The 10,264-nt window shown below is 33.7% G+C and overlaps 1 long non-coding RNA gene across 2 annotated transcripts; it reads left to right on the top strand.

Moving 5' to 3' along the window:
• The first annotated feature begins 5,428 nt into the window (after positions 1–5,428).
• LOC139873305 (uncharacterized) lies at positions 5,429–8,955 on the top strand. Of its 2 annotated transcripts, XR_011767301.1 has the most exons (6): positions 5,429–6,089; positions 6,207–6,384; positions 6,740–7,334; positions 7,600–7,794; positions 7,902–8,025; positions 8,581–8,955. It is a non-coding gene; the product is annotated as an uncharacterized lncRNA (long non-coding RNA). The 2 variants fall into 2 exon arrangements; XR_011767300.1 differs by having other exon boundaries at positions 7,600–8,025.
• Positions 8,956–10,264: the final 1,309 nt, after the last annotated feature.

Raw genomic sequence — 10,264 nt, 5'->3', positions numbered from 1 at the left:
CATCTCTTGAAAATAAAAAAGTTTTATTTTCTAGACAAAACAGTTTATAACCTTTTTTGAAATTAGAGTATCCCATAAAAACACATTTCAAAGATCTGGATGAAAACTTATCAGTATTGTTTAAAACATTTGCAAAGCAAAGACAACCAAATGACTTTAAGTGGGAGAGATTGGGACTTGAACCATACACCAACTCATAAGGGCACTTTCCATTCAACACTGCAGAGGGTAGCCTGTTAATAATGTAAGTTGCAGTTAATACACACTCAGACCACAAATATAAGGGAACTCCCCCTTGAAATAAAAGAGACCTAGCAACATTAAGTAGATGTCTGTGTTTTCTTTCAGCTATTCCATTTTGTTGAGGTGTATAAGCACAAGAAGTTTGATGTATTATTCCTTTGGTTTTAGCAAAAAAATTCATCTTATGATTAACAAATTCCGTTCCATTATCACTTCTTATAATCTTAACAGCTGTTTCAAACTGTGTTAAAAGCATGTTGTAAAAAAGTTCAAAACAGTCAAAAACTTCATCTTTAGACTTAAGTAAATAAACCCACACAGCCCTGGAATAGTCATCTACAATGGTAAGAAAGTACTTAAAACCTTCTTTACTTTTGACCTTATAAGGTCCCCAAACATCTAAGTGTATCAATTCACCTACTTTATTAGTTTTATGATCACTTAATGGAAAAGGTTCCCTAGTTTGTTTTGCCTTATGGCAAACATCACAAGGAGTGTTATAGGTCATTTTATCAATATTAAGTCTATTTTTTAAAACACTCATAACTTGGTCAGATGGGTGACCAAGTCTTCTATGCCAAAGGTGATATAGTTGACTAGTTTTAGAAGACATATTTGAAGAAAACAACTTACTTTCACACAACTCATCAAAGAAATACAAACCACCAGACTCACTACCAGTCCCCATCAATTTTCTTTGAGCTAAATCCTGAATATAACATTTATTCATGTCAAAACTAACAATTAAATTGTTATCTTTTATTAATTTATTTACAGACAGTAAACTAACACAGTATTGTGGTATAACCAAAACATCATTAAGTTCAATTTTATCTGAAAGCTTTAAATTTCCCATCTGTTTTATAACAGCAGCAGTCCCATTTGGATGATTAACAGTTAGATTCAAGTCAGATACATCAACAACATTTATTAAACTTTGACTAGAAGAAACCATGTGTTGATTAGCACCTGAATCTATTATCCAGCCATTTTTAGAATTTTCAGATTTTTGAACTTCATTACTTGAAATTTTTTTATCAATATTATCATTGAAAAATGTGTTATTATTAATGAAGTTACCTGCCATATTGGCATCCATATTTCCAGTAACAGGTTGATCCTTAATAAGACTCAAAAGCTTCATGATTTGATCACTAGTAAGTTGAACAGAAGAACTACAACCATCACTTTTGTCAGTAGAACAGTTATTACTATTAAACCTAGGTGACCCTTGATTAAATGGTTTTTTAATATATCCTGGTGGATAACCAATTAGTTCATAACATCTGTCAACAGTATGACCAAGCATATTACAATTTGAGCACTTAAGAGGTGGGTTTTTATATTTTCTTTTAGGTCCAGTGTTACCCACCTTCCCAACAAAAGCAGAAGTCTGACCTTTTGGTATGTTGCCATGTGATGAGTCTAACCTATGTGATTCATCTCTAGAAATAATTGAAAAAGCAGTTTTAACAGTAGGTACAGGATCAGAAGTAAGTATATGACTCCTTATGGGAGTATAGACTTCATCCAACCCCATTAAAAATTGCATTAACTTTAAAAACTGATTATGATCCTGAAAAGACTTAGATGCCTTAACAGTATCATCAATTTTAATCATTTCATCAAACTGCCTCCACATTACATTTAACTTGTGATAATAATCTGATAATGACTGACCATTTTGACTACAAGAATTAATCTGTTGATATAGATTAAAAGTCACAGAAGCATCAACCTTATCATATGTTTCTTTTAATTCTTGCCAAACAGTTTCTGCAGTTTTTGAGAATATTTGACCATTATATACTTCTTCACTTAAAGACACAAGTATCCAAGATAGAACTACAGAATTACATCTATCCCATTGGTTAAGTAACACATCATCATCCTCAAATTGAAACCTAGGACAAGAACCATCAATGAATCCAACTTTATTTTTAGTTTGTAAAGCCAATTTAATTGCACAACTCCACACACTATAGTTTTCAGTCCCTTTTAATTTCTGTGTAATAAGTGCAGCACCAGTGGTGTCACTTGGATGAAGATACAAAGGGCCATTAAACTCTAGAGAACTGATTTTAGTAACCACTTGGCTACTATCAGATTCACTCATGATGATAAAAAATTAAACAATCAAAAAGAAACAGAGGAGAATTAAAAAACAATTACACAATAATCAAATAACAATCAGTTTACACAAAAAATCATGCAGTTTAAGCCAAACAGTAAACAATTAACATGCAAAGAGTCAATTAGCACATAAAACCGCAACAAATCCACAGTTCAGACACCTGTAAGGAAGAGAAACAAACCCTACTGGACTGGTTACTAACCAGGCAACCTGTAGAGATGATTTACAGTAAAAAAAAAGGTCAAGATCAATCTACGCTTGATCAGGTTTTCATAGATCTCAAGGATCTAGATCAAGAGTTGGGCTTAGAAATCACGTTAGGGTAATTAAAACACGAATAAACACGAGACTCCCCTTTGTAGACAAGATTGCAGCGGAAGACAAGAAGAAGAAACCCTAATTTAGAGTTTCTTAAATTCTTCTGTATAACAGCAGATCTGGCCCAAAAATAGAATCCACAAGTCGAATTCGAACCCAAACACAGTAGAAACAATCGATCTTTCAACAGATCTTGAAAGAATTAATTGAAGACCAGAAACCCTAATTTTTCAGATATGAAAAATCGGTGTTAAACACACACCAGATCGAACGATTTAACACCTTAATGCTCTGATACCATGTAGAAAACAGTGATTAAGTACAATATCAATCACAGAAAACAACCTCTCATGAAGAACACAAACAAATTAAGATCCAGAATGATCTCAATCACAGAATCACAAAATGAACAGTGTACAATGATTGAAGTTCACAATCAGATGAACTTCTAACCTCTCAATCTCACCAATTTTACAATAACAAGAAACCCTAATTTTGAGTATCTGAAGAAAATAGAACGAGAGAGAGAAAAGAATACAGAAAAATATCTCGATAGAAAACTGAATAAATAAGAAATAAAAGGACCACGCCTTTTATACCACGAATAAATTAAGTAAACTCATAAATTAAGATTGGGCTTCAGTTAGGCTTATGTAGTTGGGCTTCAGCAACTTCTTGTTCCAATAAGCTTTATCCAATATATAACAAGCCCAGTATCAACATGCCTTTTATGTAGAGCAGCCCAGTATCAAAGAATAACTTAATAAATTAAAACAAATAGCAGCATAACTTGCACAACTTGCAGATATACTCTTACGGATCAGCATTTGATAATTATCATCAACATTCCAGAATCACCAGAAATAACTTGAGTATCATCAACAACTCTTGAAAGCTACAACCTGAAACACCTTAACCCAGAAATAAGTATAGAACAAAAAATATTTCATGTTTAGATTGAAAATAAGTAAGTATTAATTTTAATACTCCCCCTCAATTTAAACATGAGTAAGGATCACACATTGTGAGCTTGTTACATAGCAAATTATGCTGTTTTCTGGTTAAACTTTTTGTAAATATATCTGAAATATTTTCAGATGAAACAATTTGCTCAGTAGCAATAACACCCTTTGTAATTTTTTCTCTTACAAAATGTAGATCAATTTCAAAATGCTTAGTTCTTTCATGAAAGACAGGATTTTTAGCAATTTGAAGTGCAGACTTGCTATCACAAAAAATTTTAACTGGTAATTCATAAGTTATTTGAAAATCTTTTAACAATTTTAAGATCCAAATAATTTCACAAGAAACTGAAGCTAATGCTCTGTATTCAGCTTCAGCAGAAGACCTAGAAACAGTTGATTGTTTCTTTGACTTCCATGAAATTAAAGAGTTACCAAAATAAATGCAAAAGCCAGTAACAGATTTCCTTGAAAAATTACACTTACCATAATCAGAATCAACATAAGCAGTCAAATTATAACTTTCAGACTTGGAAATGTAAATACCATTTTCAGGTGTTCCCTTCAAGTATCTTAAAATCCTTAAAGCAGCTTTAAGATGTGAATCAAGAGGAGCATGCATATGTTGACTCAGACAATGAACAGCATATGATATATCAGGTCTGGTAAGTGTTATGTAAATTAATTTTCCAACAAGCTTTTGAAATTCACTTATATTTGTTAACAAAAAATCTGAACTACTATGTTCACCAGCATTAGCTAACACAACACCACTTTCCATAGGTGTTATTGCAGGTTTACTTGCAAGCAATCCAAACTCAGAAATAACTTCTAGACAATATTTTCTTTGTGACAAACAAATTTCATTTGATTGATCAACAAGTTCAATTCCAAGAAAGTATTTTAAATTTCCTAGATCTTTAACTTTGAATTTGGTGTTCAAAAAATCTTTACATTTTTGAATTTCAGACTGACTACATCCTGACTACATCCTGCAGCTACAATATTTGGAGTACAGTATTGAGAAGTTAAAAAAGTAATGGAGTAACAAAGAGATAAGGATACAGTAATCGTTATCGTTATATATATATATATATATATATATATATATATATATATATATATATATATATATATATATATATATATATATATATATATATATATAACTCTTTTCCACTCAAATCATCCCAAAATTGGAGTGATTATAATCTAATTAAAAAGGCTATCTACTCTCCTCTCAAGTCATTTCCTCTCTACCCTTCTCCTTCCCTAAAAAAAACTCAAAAATGGATGATTAGTCTTTTCTCCCTCCAAACACTTTTCTATAAAAAGACTCAAGAATACAGCCTAAAGGTCATTTACTTTTACTTTTAATTTAATTTGTTCAATATAAGGCTTGTATTAACCCGACGTCAAATTTACTCCGTCATCTCACATGGCAGCTTGCTTGACGCCCTTGACGCGGCGTCAAAATTTGAGGCCCGGGGCTTCAGTCGGAAATTTCACGGATGTGTCAAATAATTTACAGCAAATAAGATTTCATCACATATTTTTATATATTATTAATTAATAAATTAGATACACAACTACCAATAATATTTTACCACACCACAAATTCACAAATTTAACATCACCACCAAAAAGACTTTGACTTTACATCACCGTTAGAAAGAAATAGTCTAATAACTCGGTCAATTTCCATCTTCCTTTCCCGCCCCTTACAACACACCACCATTCTTCTTCAACACACTACACCATTTTCACACACAAACACACACACACTAATGGCGGATTACGGCGCCGCCACCGAATCATCACTCATCTGGAAGCTCGAACCATCCTCCGATCTATCTTCCATCCACCACCTATTTTCCTCTCACCTGCAACCATTTTCCTCAATTCTCAAAAACCCTAAAAAAAACGTTCATCAACCAAAATTGACACCGAAACAACAACCACAATTCGTTTTTTAGCGAAGAAGTTCATTTCATTTATCACTAGATCCCTAATTCTCATCCGTGAACGCCTCAATGAAACACCTAAACTAGACTCCCAGTACGCCTCAGAACTTTTTGAAACGTACGCCCTTTGCATCAGCTGTTTGGAAGCCGTTTCATCGCAGTTATCATGTAAACCTCATCATGTTCAACTTCATAGGGTTAAATTGATACATTGTTATGAATATTGGGAGAGGTATAACGATGCACAAAATGAGGGGTTATCTGTGCTCGAGCAGGTAAACGAAATGGAAAGATAGTTGGACGAATTGTTCCGGAGATAGGGAAAGAAAATGGGGATAAGGAGGTTGCGTTATTGGTAATTGAGGTGGTTGTGTCACTCGTTAAGTGTTCTGCGTATGCTCGAAGTAAAAAGGAGGAAGATTACAGGAGAGTGCTTACCATGATTGATGAAATTGAGCCATGGTTGAGGTATAATTCTCCAAACTTGCATATGTTAGTTTATAATGTTAATTTAGGTTAGTGTGTAGGATTGCCTTTCTATTTGGAAGTAAACGTCTATAAAATGTTAATTTGGAAACATGTCAGGGTTATTGATGCGGATTCATATGAGAAGTTGCACAAATCGCTTGTATCATATCTGAACAGATGTACACTGTTCGTGGTTGGTGAATTTGCAACATTTGATAGAAACCTGGCCTGTAGATTTTGTGATGCAACATTTAAAGAGTATATAAGATCGTCTGTGAATGATCAAACATCATAGGTGAAGTGTATTTTAATATAAGAATCCATCCTACCAATTCCTTAACAACGTTTAGTAAGGTTTACATGAACTTTTTATCTATGTTCTCTCTGCAGTTTGGACGCAGGATATGCAGTTTGATTTTTTCAGAGTTGGACAATCAGTTATTGTTCATAAATTGGCTTTAGTAATCATAATTAACACATTTTCAATAAAAATGGACAAGAAGTGTTAGTGGGTCAACTTAAACCGACCAGCCCATTTATATACACAGCGTTTCAACTCGAACCCGTTTTGACCTGTTACTCATTTGACCTTTCAGTCTTGCCATACCTTTAGTCTCTTATCTACGTTTTACTTTTTCTGGTGAAAACAGCTTCCTTTTTGAAGATATAGGCCGTGCTTTAAAGCTGTGGTTGAACCAAAAAACACTCGCAATCTGTTGAACAGATTCATATGGAGTCTCAGAATACAGTTAATTTACTGTATCATGTTGTGGAATTTCTATCACTTAAGGTTAATTTTCTTGTTAAACTTTTGTTTCTCATTAGTAATTTCTTGTTTCTATGCCTCATTATTCACAATGTTAATTTGTTACAGGGAAACTTAGAAGATCATTCTGACATATATGAACTGTTGATTAGATATATTTACACAGAATAAGAATGTTTCTTTGGAGGATTGCTTAGCTATGCCATGGCAATCCGGAAGCCTTAATCATGCCCTTTGCATATCACCTGTGAATGACACGTTCATTGATACGTTGTCGAAACGCTGTGATTCGTCCATGTCTATGGAGTTTTGGGGAAGTTTTATGAAGATATCAAAATCACTAGAAGTTGGATTTTCACAGTGTTTTTTCGGTCATCTCTACTCTTTCCACCCCTGGTTCTAATAATTCAGAAGTTACTAACCAAACTTATGAAACCATTGATGAAGTCAAGAAAGCTGCATCTGATCTTATTAACACTGTATGTTCTTTGTATTGGGTATATATATCATGGTTTCTGTTAGAGGTGGCAAAATGGGCCAGTCACTTAACATGTCCAAACGGATTGGGTCACATGGGGATGGGTCAGGTCATCAAACACTTTTGTACCCCTGATTTTCATTTGATAATTGTTTTATAAGCTAATTCGATTACAAAACCATATTATTATACAGTAATATATTCTAATTCTAATTTTTGTTAACTAACCCCTCTGACCAGCTTCCTTTTTTGTTGAATTCTTTTAGCTTCACCCACAAAACCCGTTGGACATGAAACATAAGTCAAGTTGGCCCAAGTAATTAAATGGGTCAAAATTGCCACCTCTGCATTCTTCGGCTGCTACAACAGCTTGGTCTCATGATAAGAGTTCAAGTGAATTTGATGACTTCATTTTGACTCCATCGAATGTTCTTCGTTGTTATCTTGAAAGCATCCTTCAGGCTGCAAGCTTTAACTAAGTTTTACATGGACTTTAAATTAATATTCTTTGTCTATTTATGTATTTATTGTTACGATATTCTGTTATATGTATGACGATTTACTTCAGGTGGGAACCATTCAAGAAATGGTTGGAAATGGACACGAGGCTGAGGCTCTTTTACTATGGGGGAAGAACATTTCTTCTTTTCAACACCTGCCAATTTTATTAGTTAGCTTTTCAGCCTCTTTAGGTATGCATTTTTTTTCCCTTTTCGATTATGTCATGAGTAGTTATTGGTATGGGCGTATAAGGGTGACCCTGTTCTGTTTCTGTCCAAACGAATCAGTTCTATTACAACTTATACGTGTGTTATAGATGATCACTTAAAATGATGTTCTCTCAATAGCATTTTAGTTCTTATATAAGGTGATTTAGGACAGTTCATACTGGACTTATACTCTTTGGGGGACTTTTATATTGTTTGCCCTATATCCTCCCTTCTTTTGTTGAGAAAACCCGGAAAACACCTAGAGTGTATGACCCATTTTCCTTTGAGCTAATATTTTTTCTTCTTCTGTTTGACCCGTTTGAAATAAAAGACTAAATTGGATGAAGTTGCCAGCTTTTACCTGAAAATCACTTTTTTCTATCCAACACTTCAACCTATATTTTTCGGGTATATACAGTTATATATCCCAGCCTATATTTCTTTTAAAGCTTCCATCATCGGTCTCTTTTCATGTCCATACTTATATTCACTCAACATGTATTAAATGGTTATATTGTTTCTTGTTTACCTTTTCAGGAAAACTATATCGAAAGCAACGGCTCTGGCATTTAGCTGAAAAGGAACTAGAAAGTGCCGTAAATTTATTGGCTGATAGTGACACTCGTATCTCTTGCTCGAAGTGCAAGTTACTTTTGGAAGTCAAAGTTGACCAACAACTTGGTGACCTCATCAGAAGTCGCTTTAGTATTTTAGCAGATGATGACTTGGATACCTTACCATTTCCTATTACTTAGGACAAAAGTACTTTGTGAATGACATGGTATGTAATAGCCGTGTTTTTAATTTGTATGTAGGTGTTTGTAGAATTACAAGTATTTGTAAGTTGGTGTTAATTTGTTATAAATGTCAAGTTCATGTTTGGTTATTGTTGAAGTTTTGCAAGATTTTGTATTGGTGTTTTGGTTTTTACTATAAATAATTGCAAGATTATGTTAAGTTTTGTTGAAGTTCATGCTTGGCTATTATTGAAGTTTGTTTTTTTTTTTTTTTTTTTTTTTTTTTTTTTTCTGTTATAAATTGCAAGTTCAAGCTGTACTAGCTATTGTCGACGTTTTGTATGGTTTACATAGTAGTTTGGTTGGTTCAAACTGTACAGAAACAAAGAGCAATATGGGCACAATATAATATTTTGCAAGTCAGATTGCATTAATCAACCACAAGTATTCTTGGTGTATGACAATATAATTTTTGTTGTACAGACAGAAACAACATGAGCAGAGCTAGCTACAATATGGGGTTATTTTTACCCAAACTGCAGATATTAATGCTAAATCATCAATATATAGAAATAGAAACTGAATGAATCAGTTCCTTTATTAATACAAAAAGGCTATTAAGTAAGAATTTTTTTTTTATGACTCATCTATCAATCAATCAATTAAACAACAAAACATGTACAATCAAAACAAATAGAGTATATAGAAAAAATACGATTATATCATAGCCGCAGCTCCAACCAACCGCCGAGGATGAACAACATCAAGATAAACAACAACATCAACGTCAACATCGTAATCGTCGTTGTGGTGGTGGTCGTCGTCGTCCGTACGTCCGTACAGACGGGGCATGAGGTTCAAAAAGCTGTCCACTAAAAACCGACTGAATGATTGATAGGGGGCTGACTTAAATTTCTCACCAAACTTATAACTAAAGGTAACAACCCCACCATTTAATTTCCCGGACGCGTTTTTCAATTTAAACTTGATCCTTTTAGTTTTTCCTTGAAATTTGGTTAGAAGTTGTTTGACCGGAACTTTGACTTGTCCTAATTTGATGCTCCCAAAGTACTTCCTTACACCTTTGATTTTAATCACGATTGTTGACTCGTTTCTTTGTAATACAGCTTCTTCAACAACAAATTCCATCGGGTAAAAGTAATACCACTGGGGATCCGTACCTGCGTTTTCCTCACTCGCCGTCCGGGTAAATACAGCATTCTCGCTCAATTTGTTACCGGTGGTTGAAACGACGGCGTATGTATCACTACTTTTACCGAAAATACTACTGTGGTGGTTTTTGAGTCCCTTTGCGGAGATTAAAGTGAGATGCAATCTTCTTCTGTATTCCATGATTTTTGAGGTTTTCGTTTGATTATTGAAAAAAAGAAAGAAAATAAACAAGATATCGATAATAATGTGGTGATGAACAGATGATGATGATGATAACGTTTTTATACCCAACTTTAAGAAGAATCGTAGAA

Source organism: Rutidosis leptorrhynchoides, chromosome 10, assembly GCF_046630445.1.
Source record: "Rutidosis leptorrhynchoides isolate AG116_Rl617_1_P2 chromosome 10, CSIRO_AGI_Rlap_v1, whole genome shotgun sequence".
NCBI lineage: Eukaryota > Viridiplantae > Streptophyta > Magnoliopsida > Asterales > Asteraceae > Rutidosis > Rutidosis leptorrhynchoides.
Note: the sequence above shows the minus strand (reverse complement) of the source record. Positions and strands in the feature narration are given on the sequence as shown.